At 46.4% G+C, this 9613-nt stretch overlaps 1 pseudogene; it reads right to left on the reverse strand.

Moving 5' to 3' along the window:
• Positions 1–1083, reverse strand: LOC102848771 (annotated as a pseudogene).
• Between the last annotated feature and the right edge of the window lie 8530 nt (positions 1084–9613).

Raw genomic sequence — 9613 nt, forward strand, 5'->3', positions numbered from 1 at the left:
CTATAATTCCTCCATCTCAGAGTGTGTGTTAAAGCTGTTGGCCATGGAGGTATGTTCAAAGAGCCTTCACAGGCTGAGTTTTAACAGCTCTACTGAGTGACAGGACAAGTGCTGAGAGGTGTCCTTCTTCAAGGACATCATTTGGTCTGGCCCTGGCTCCCTTCTGTCATAGTACAGTGCCCAGAGCAGTGTAATGGTGAGAATCATAGCCAGGATTTGTGTCACTCCAATGGAGATTTCCAGAAAACTCAGAATCATAGCCAGGATTTGTGTCACTCCAATGGAGATTTCCAGAAAACTCAGCACCTGTAGCTGTACCTTCTGGTACAGATAGCTGAGATCGTGTTGGTGGGCCTGTTTGGAACATCCTGGGAATTCTCTAACACAGCAAGAATCCAGAGGTCAGTCCCTATCTATCATTTCCAACCAGTCAGTGAAATATACCACTCCACAGCACTTAAACTCTCTCTGAAAAAAAATTCCACGCATGAATGAGTAAGCCATACTTTGTCATTCTTGCTTCCAAAGTGACCATATCTGACCACTGTACTGGGACCATAATTTCCTGCTCATATGTCCAAACACCACAAGCCACTTCTACATGGAAAATAACAAGAAAACTTCCGTAGCACCTTACGAGAGGCAACAGATTTCTCTTCACCGTCCCACAGTATCCCAGCATCCCACAATGATCAGGAAACAGCAAGCAGGGATGAACACCAAGAACAGAGGACAGACAAGATGACAGCCCCCTCTGCCCTTAAGGTCTGCAGTTAAGGTCAGCACATAATTTACCTAGTCCCTCATCCAAGCGGACACTGCCAGCACACTGGAGGACACGAACCAAAAGAGCAGATTGAGGGCACGGAGCAGGCAGCGCAGGCACTTCACCTTGCCTTCTCTGCTTCTGTGAGCCTGTGGAGGGAGAAACCCCATTCTCTCACCACATCCTACACCCACATCCGAGGTTCTCGGCGGCGCCTGGGCACCGGGACGCTCCCTGCTGGCAGCTGCCGGCTGCATGGGCTCTTCCAGCACGCTCTCCTCACTCCTCGCTCCTGGCTCCTTTCCATGTGTTTTCATACTTTGTTACTGCTTTTAGTGTTTAATTCATATTCCTAGGGCCTCTGGGGAGCATCTGTTAGCCATGAATATTCTCATATGAACATTCTTAAAAGTAGTGGGCTCCTTTCTATTCAGAAATTGCAGGGCTCATACCATTTTGTGCATGAGATATAGATATCTTAGGAATCTTATGAAATATATGTTGGTGTCTGCTCCAGGTCAGAGGAGACCTTTCTGTCTCAGCCTTTTAGTCCTGGTGACCCTGCACTAATTTCTTTCCACTCCCCTATCGGCAGAGCTGCAGTGAACACTTAACTGTGTCCTCATATACTGCTCTTCCCACCGCAGGATAGAATTTCAGGAGGGGTTTGCCACTAGAGGTTATGCAATTTTGAAGTTATGATCACCTGAGCCAGAGTCCTTTCCAAAACAGCAAGAGCAAATACATGAGCTCCAGCAGCAGCTTGTGATGGTGAACACATCTTTGCATTGTCCCAGGCCTGCTTATTAAGGTTCTACTGAAGTTTTGCCAAACTGGTGTCAGAGTTGCCAGAAGAATATCAGGGGGTCTCTGATATGCAGTTGCTCCTGAAATGCTGAGCCGCTTCTGTGTTGTTACTGGCTGTTGGGATTCACGTTCCCCTAGTAATCTGATCAGATCTTTACTGTTGTGGGATGCTTTCTCCAATCCAAGTTTCTGTTCAGGTTCTCAAAAATTCCACTTGACATAACTTGTTTCCTCACAGTACTGATTTGATAGGGATGGGCAAATCAGCAATTGGATATCTAAAAGTGAAATACTAGGGCATGAGGCATGAGGCATGAAGTAGCTTTCACAAAAGTAGTCGTTGGTGGGATGATTGTAAGAAAGGAAAGAAACCCCACACAATCTATATGAATGAAATATAATGTAAATGAAGGATTGTATGGATCATAACGAACATGCATGAAACACATTGTCTATCAATGCTAAAGATTTTAATTTAAAAAATATCTTTAAGTAAAGAAATAGCTATATCTTTCTTACAAATCAAAGAGGATCTCATAGGGCATGTCTGCGCTGTGCAATGTTACCCACTTGGGAAGGGAATGAGCTGTCACTTCTTATGTCAGGCCTCAGGTGCCACTGAAGGGAACATCTCTCAAGGCTATTTTTGCACAGTTATCCATTTCACACTCTCTATTTTGTCATCTCTAGAATGAACATGTTTTATGATGGTTCACTAAGACAATTCTCTTAGAATAGGGAGATACCAAAACTAAAGGTCACGTACCAAAATGACTTGAGGCTTCTAACACTTTTATTGCTCATTCTCAGATTTTTCTGATGGGGATATTAATGCCCCCATCCTGTTTCAAGCCTCTCATTGCTTGGATTTTCTGAACTGAACTCTGGTCCTTGTGCCTGGGAATTCTGCCTGCTGCCCCTTCTCTCACCCCAGTGTACTTGGTGGTTGATTCGAGAGCTTAATGAGCTGTGCAAATCACCAAGGTAAGCTCGTTAGAGTAGCTGGTGGAGAACCCGGTACCTGCCTTTCAGGAGGGTGATCCATCACACAGTGATATCTTTCTTGTGTATTATAGACGGAACTTTTGTGGTCATTCAGCAGGTCCTGGACCTGCTTTTCCAAAGCAATGCATTCTGTCTTCCAAATCAGAGCAGAAACTCTGATTCCCAACTTTGACTATTATGTACATCACTTCACTTCTCTAGAGGGTCTTTGCGCATTAGAGAAGTGCGGAGTTAAGGTGAAGAACCTGCTTTGGTTAGTGTTACTATTCCATGAGTATGAACCATGGAAACAGTGTACCCAGAGCTTCAACTCCGTGGAAAAGACTGCTTCAGGAGTTGGAGATGCTCACGCTCATGATTTTCATTTTTCCCAGTAAAGATACTCTTTGTTTCATCTCCCTGTGCTTCCTTTAGCAAACCTATTTCCTACTTGTAAAAAGGACTGTAGTTTCTTGCTTGTTGTAGCCAGAACAAGACCACTGAGGGTTGTGAGAGGGGCTTGAGGGCCATTTAGGTATCAGAGAAAGTGCTGGTTAATTCATAAAACAAATATATATGCAACTCAGTGTTGCAGGCAATGATTTACGTACTTAACATCATTATACGAATGAAGAAGACAGAACATCTGCTTTTCTGGGCCTTTGTCTTGTTGAGCCTCAGACAAACCCTAAACATAGTGAGCAGGCTGTGTCCACAGTTAATTGAATATGGCACCCTCATGCTTTTTCTAGATAGACAAGCAAACACTCCTGGTTCTGACTGGGACGCTAGAATTCAAGATCATCTGAGAGAGTCAGTGGACTTTATGTTGGAAAGGAAGGAACTTCCACCACTACATATGAGTGGAGTTCGGAGGGACCTAAGCCTGGGTTGGTGCTGAGTTCCTCATATCTAGATTCCCTTTGTAGGGATGCGTCAGATGTTCTGCCTACAAAATAAAAGCCCTCTAAGAATAGCAGAGAAAGAGTTAGGTGTCATAGAGAACAATAGAAGGGTGGTGGAGACTTTCCAGTGAAGTGTGAGGGTGAGGACATAGACAGCGAAATGTGCCAGACTTCCTCAAGAAGAGGAATTGCTTAGACCACTGAGGCAGAGCTCCATGGAACTGAGGCTCTATGCCACTGAGGAGGGCCAAGTAGTGTGTGTGTGAGGGTGTGACTGGCCACTAAAGGGTAGGAGTAGGCAGAGGGAGCCAACTCCTTGCAAAGATGTTATGGAAATGTGGTACCAAGGAAATGCCAGGTCCGTGACATTGCTCTTCAGCCCCCTCCCTAGTGCCATCTTCTTCATCTTGGGAACCTGACCAAGTGAATACTTGGAGAGCTTCTCTAACTCTGTAGATTGTACTTGCTTTAAGTGCTTGATAAGGTATGTAGAGGAACATGACTGATTTGTATCTTGAGCACCATCTAAACACATTTCTTGCCTTGGCTGAGAACTTGAAGCCCACCTGTAGCGAATACAGAGTAGGGAGAACAGGGAACACATGAACCTGTGCAGAGGGCCAACGTGTGGAGCCCTAAAGAGAAGCAGCCTTCTCTGGGAAGGGTGGGCTAGACCTCATAGTAACTTCAGAGTCACCTTCTGGTGGACTACATGTGGGAATACTTCTCAGGCTAATTCTTGGACTTGGGTTTCTGCTAATGGCAGTGGAATTTATTGTGCCATTAGAAAATGTAGCCATTTAGGTAAACTACTGTTCTTTTGGAACCCAAGTGGCAGAGTCACTGGAAGCTCCAGTGCCAATATTTGAAGGAGAGAGGTTTCTCCAGTAGTATCAGAATAATATTGGATCACAGACACTCCACTCCAGTGGCAGAATGTACGGCTGAGTCAGCCCTACATCAAACGACACCTCCACAAGTACTTTCAGTACGGCCAACTGTGGTAGAGCCTATGGGTGCCAAGAACAGAAGGGCCGGAGTTAATAAGGCTGGCTGGGTATCATGGGAAGTGGAGGGATGTCTTGGGACTCGTAGAGATCTCTGACAGAATCTGTCCTCTCGAGTCTCTGTTTGTCCCTTCTCAATTGAGGCAAGCACCAATGTGTGCTTAGAAACCTCCTCTTGAATCTACTAATCCCCAATTGTGTAGTCTCATTTGCATTTGAGGCTCTTGTCTCCTCCCCAGGAGAAGAACATTGGCAGTGGGAGAAGAGATCTCCTGAAGAAGGAGAGTAGTTCAGAACATTGAGCAGAGTTCCAGGAACCTAAAGCTTTGTGCTATCTTTCTGCTCCATGGCCAGGCCTGCCACTTCTGGTCAGGTGTGAAGGGTGCAGATGACTGGTAGAAGGACAGGCATAAGCAGAAGGAGTCAGAACTTTTCAGGGATGCTGGGGAGTGTGCTGTGGCAGGAAAAGCCATGCTCAAAACCCTCCTCCTCACTACAGTGCCCTTCTACAGTGTTATCCCTTTCATCCTGGGAACCTGGTTAGATAAATGTTTAGAGGACTTGTCAGGTTTCTCTCGATGACTTCCTTTAAGATTCTGCTGGAGTATGCATGCTGAGTATGTCTGGCTTGGACCAGGAGCACTATGCTCACTTGTGTTCCTTGCCCAGCTAAAAACCTGGAGTTCACCAACACCAATCAAGAGTGTGGGGAGGAAAAAGGAGGTGTGAATCACACACAGGGCGAGGCTGTGCATCACAGCCTCCATCAAGTGACTTTGATGGTGAACACTCGCAGTTCCAGAAATGGCTCTCAGAGGAGTTGAAAAATCTACTGAGGCCTCCAGAAACAGCACCAGTACCAATATTTGAGGACGATCTGACTTCTCGAGCAACATCCTATCTTTTATCAGCAACTCCAAGTGAGATTCTGATTTTCTCCAGAGTAAATTCTGCTGTTGAGCCAAGATCTCCTTCCAGCGACACCTCCACAAGTTGTTGAAGTTCCACTGACAGTTGGTACAGTTGACTCCTAAGCCAACAACGGCACCAAAATGATCAGTACCTGCCCAGTGCCTGGAAGGCAGAGGGATGCTTTGGGGCTGAGAGAGGCCTCTGAGAAAATCTGTCCTCCCTTGACTCTGCCTGTCTCTCCTTAAGTGGGGCACAAAACATGTGCTTGGAAACCTGCTCGCGTACCTGCTGAATCTCACCCATGTGTATAATCTCATCTCCATATGGGACCACTGCTTTTCAGAAGCATAGTGGCAGTGGAAGAAGAGACCCTGTCTTTCATGCAGAGACTCAGGCAGCACATTGGCGCACTAACTCCAAATTTTGGGAGGCTGGGAGCCTGGGTAGGTTATGGCAGGAAGATGACTCTGTGTGTTCCTCTCTCATCAGACACTCATTAAGCACAGCTGTGTTCTTAACCGGACACAGAATGAAAATGGGAACACTAGGAATAAATTCTGAAAAAGGAAAGGCCAGGCAGAGGTCGCCACGGCTTAGCACTGTGAAGTGTCTTCCTAGACTTTCTTAAGGTTTTTGTTTGGTTTTAACTCACAATAAAAAAAAAAAAAAACACCAAAATTCCTATCTCATGAGACTATATTTTACTTACATGTAAGTATTGCCAACATAACAATGGGTAAGCTTAATTTTTAAATTAAAAGTAGAATGATTTAAAAGCTCAGGGATGGTATCCTCTCTGGTGGGAGGCTGGGAGGAATTCTGTTTGCAAAGTCGACCAGTATCTCCTCCGGGGTTGGGGTGGGGGTTGGGGGTTGTTTGGGCGGAATATGGCAACCTATCCACACAACCCTGTGTCCACTCTGTGTAAAGAATGTACAGACACAGCTCTCTCTCCTTGGTGGAATTTACTTTCCAGTGAGGTGGTGGCTGAGATACAGGAAATATGTCATGCTTCCTGAAAAAGCAAAGTTGATTAGGCCATTGATTCAGAGCTTCGTGGAACTAAAGCTTTGTGCTATCCTTCTGCTCGATGACCAGGCCTGCTACTTCCAGAAGAGCCAAGTGGGATGCCCAGGGGTGCAAGTGGCCCACGAAAAGACAGAAGCAGGCAGAGGGAGGCAGCATCTTGCTTCGGTGTTGCCAAAGTGTATCTTGGAAGATTAGGAGCAGGCAGAGGAAGTCAGCTCCTTGTAGAGATGGTGTGGGAATTGAATGTAGTAGGAAAGGTAGGTTCATGATTCTTGCTTTTCATTCTTCTCCTCAGTGTTAATCTCTTTCACTGTGGGAATGGAGCCAGATCAAGTCCCCAGACTACATTTGCTTTAAAACCCTCTTTAAGTATATGCAACTGAACATGCCTAGCTCAGACCTTGAACACTGAGCCCATGAGTTTCCTCCCTAGCTGAAAAATCCTGGAGTCCATCCATGCAGAACTAGACTGTGAGAAGGATTGGTCCTGTATGCAGGTGTGCCTGTGCAGAAAAGGACAGGGCGGGCCCTGTCGATGGGCTTTGGGCCAGAAGGCAGTCTGGGGATGACCTCTTCTGTTTTTGCAGATCCGATGCCAGGGCCAGTGGTAGGTCTGAAAGGAGTTGAAGACCTGTGGAAGCCTCCTGCTGCCCTGCCAGAAACAATATTTGAGAAAGAGCTCACTCCTCAGCTGCTAGCACAATCACATCAAGTGGCAGGGCCTCCACAAGAAAAAGACTGATAACTGGGTCACAAAATGAGCAAAAGACATGAACTTTTAAGAAAGAAGAACGTTTGGATGGCTAAAAAACCACTTGAGGAAATGTTCAGAATCACTAACAGTCAGGGAGATGCCAACCAAAACAACAATGAGATACCACCTCACTGCATTAACAGTAGCAAAGTTCAACAAAACAATAAGCAATAAATGTTGGAGAGGATGCGGAGAGACTGGAACTCAAAACACTGCTATTGGAATTGTACAATGGTACATTCTTCAAAAGACTGAGTTTGAGTTTTTACTTCTCTTTGGGAGCAGAGCAATGTCTGGGGACTCAGAGAGACTTCTGTGAGAATCTGTCTCCACCTGGGTCTGCTTGTTCCTCACCAGTGGGGGCAATGATCTGAAATTTGTCCTGGGAAACCTGCCCGCAAACTGCTGAGCACCAATTGTATGGGTTTCTGTGCATGTGAGAGGCCCCCAGACCTTCAGGATACCAATAGGTACAGGAGAAGCAATCTTCACGTATATGCGCCAAATCACATAGCACACCACTATTCTAGTTTCAGGTACTCTGAGACCCTTAGCAGGCTGGGATGGGAAGGTGGCCTCTGTCTGTCCCTCAGCTGCCAGATACTCAAGGACTCTGTATGCTCACAGACTGTATTGTGTATACAGATATATTCCTCCCTCCTTTCCAGCCAGGGCTTGGAGACAGGGAAGACAAGTTTTCTGAAGAGGGGAGGTTAATTAGAACACTGACTCAGCATTCCATGGAATGGGGACTCTGTGCCTGGTGACAAGTTCTGACACTTCTAAGAGAGCCCCTCAGAGTGTGCCAGGCAGGATGCATCTCGCCTCTTGAAGGAGAGAGGCAGGTAGAGGAAGCCAACCCTTTGCAAGTTGCTTTGAGAGTTGTAAGTGGCAGGAAAAACCATGTTCATGATGCTACTCTTCATTACCCTTCCCAGGGTCAGATGAGGCTTTCCTGACTTCACTTGCTTTAGGATACTCGGTAAGCATATCCAGTTAAGTGTGTGTAATTCTGGGTTGGGCTTTGAGCACTGTATCCAGTTTCTTCTTGCTGGACGCTCACGGCTGCAGAACGAGAGGACAAAGAGGAAGGTGTGCATGCACATGTAAGCCTGTGCAGAGGGTCTGCCAAGTGAGGCCACCTGGGAGCTAACTCCACCGTGTGGTTGTTTGGGCCACAGTGCAGAATAACTTCAGAGCCAACTTCTGGTGGTCTGCCATCTGGGGACAAGTCCTGGATGAAGTCCAGGGCTTGGGCTTCTAATGAAAGGCAGCAGGATATTTTCTGTCATTTCAAAAACACATGGAAAGGCTGTCATATTGGTGAGCTATGACCCTTTGCAGCTTCAGTGTCTGGGCCAGATAGGTCAATGGAACTAATAGCTGAGAAAAATCTCCAGAAACATCTCCAGAACCACTATTTGAGGAAGAGTTGGCTTCTCCAGTAACATCAGAACTGTATGGAGCAACAGGTATTCCATCAGCAGCTCCAGAGGCAGATCTGCTCTTGAGCCAGAGCCCCATCCAGCGACACCTCCACAAGTTGTTGAAGTTCCACTGACGGTACAGTTGACTCCTAATCCTACAATGGCACCAAAATGACCAGTACCTGCTCGGTGCCTGGAAGGCACAGGGATGCCTTGGGGCTGAGAGAGGCCTCTGAGAAAATCTGTCCTCCCTTGACTCTGCCCATCTCTCGTGATTTGGGGCACAAAACATGTGCTTGGAAACCTGCTCTCATACCTGCTGAACCTCACTCACTTGTATAATCTCATCTCCATATGGACCCCTGCTTTTCAGGAGCATAGTGGCAGTGGAAGAAGGGACCCTGTCTTTCATGCAGAGAATCAGGCAGCACATTGGCACACTAACTCCAGATTTAGGGAGGCTGGGAGCCTGGGCAGGTTATGGCAGGAGGACGACTCTGTGTGTTCTTCACTCGTCAGATACTCACTGAGTACAGTTATGTGGCCACTCTCCATAAAGAATGTGTAGACACAGCCTTCCCTCCATGGTGGAAATTACTTTCCAGTGAGGCTGTGACTGAGAGACAAAGTATGTTGAGCTTCCTGAAAAGGAGACTTGGTTAGACCATTGATTCAGAGCTCCATGGAACTAAAGCTCTGTGCTACCCTTCTGCTCAGTGAGTAGGTCTACTATTTCCAGGAGAGCCAAGTGGGGTGCTCAGGGGTGCAGCTGGCCCATGAAAGGACAGATGCAGGCAGAGGAAGGCATCTCCTTGTGGAGATGCTGTAGGATTGTGGTGTGACAGGAAAGCTAGGTTAATGACACAATTTTTTATCACCCCCCCAAAAGGGTAATCTTTCAAAATCCAGTTCAATGAATATTTAAAGGATATTTCTGAACTTTGAGTCTTCATCTTTAAGTTCATGGTTAAATATGTATAGGTGAACATGTTTAGCTCAGACCTTGAACACCATGTGTTCCT

This window comes from Elephantulus edwardii, unplaced genomic scaffold (assembly GCF_000299155.1).
Source record: "Elephantulus edwardii isolate Elephantulus edwardi_28Jun2011 unplaced genomic scaffold, EleEdw1.0 scaffold00042, whole genome shotgun sequence".
NCBI lineage: Eukaryota > Metazoa > Chordata > Mammalia > Macroscelidea > Macroscelididae > Elephantulus > Elephantulus edwardii.